We start from the raw sequence: 767 nt of genomic DNA, 5'->3' as shown, positions 1-767 counted from the left end.
GCCAGGCCCTGCCTCCCCTGGCCTCAGCGGAGGTAGAAAATGTCACACAAAATGTCACCATTAAGGTGAAAACAAACCCGATGAGATGAAGCGGTTCTCATGGGGACAGGGGGGACGATGGGGCGCAGCCATCTCCTGCCGCCCCAGCTGGCACCGGGGGCCCATATCAGTGCCGCGGGGAGCAGGGTCGGTGCTTGCCTGTGAGGGCCTCCCCGGGCCAGGGTCTTGCACCCCACAGGGCGGCGGGGACCCCGTGGAGTGGGGGCACGGCTCAACCCTGAGCCAGGGGGACCAAGGATGGAGATGAAGGGACTCCCCCACGGCTGGCATTGCAGGGCAGGGGGGAGGCAGGAGACATGGTGGGGGCTGGCTGGACCCCGGCTGTCCCCCACCCCGGCTCCCTGGGAGTGACAGGAGCCCCACACACACCCCGGTGCAGCTGCGCTCCAGCCCCGTGGCCCCGCCGCAGCACAGGCATGGAGCAGCCCCAGCACCTGTGTCCCCACGTGCTGCCCACCTGGGCCGTGCCGTGCCCCACCGTGCCCCAAGCCCCTCGCAGCCGCCAGCCCCCAAGCCCAGGGGTGCCCCCGGTCCCCATCCTGTACCGCTGACCCGGTCGAGCGCTGTGGGGCCGCAGCACCCACCGCCTTGGGCTCAGGCACCGGTGAGGTATTTTGGCAAGGATGAGCCCCAGGGGGAGCCAGGGTGGCCGCTGCGGGGTGGGATGGGGGTCTCGGCTGCGGGGGGGGGGCGCAGGGGGGGGGGAG

The 767-nt window shown here is 71.2% G+C and overlaps 1 protein-coding gene across 1 annotated transcript in view; it reads right to left on the bottom strand.

Annotated features, from left to right (window-relative positions):
• The window catches only part of XKR7 (XK related 7), an 8,973-nt gene that overhangs the window by 1,005 nt on the left and 7,201 nt on the right, over positions 1-767 (bottom strand). The window lies entirely within an intron of this gene.

Source organism: Aptenodytes forsteri, unplaced genomic scaffold (genome assembly GCF_000699145.1).
Source record: "Aptenodytes forsteri isolate BGI_AS27 unplaced genomic scaffold, ASM69914v1 Scaffold422, whole genome shotgun sequence".
In the NCBI taxonomy this organism is placed as follows: Eukaryota; Metazoa; Chordata; class Aves; order Sphenisciformes; family Spheniscidae; genus Aptenodytes; species Aptenodytes forsteri.
Note: the sequence above shows the minus strand (reverse complement) of the source record. Positions and strands in the feature narration are given on the sequence as shown.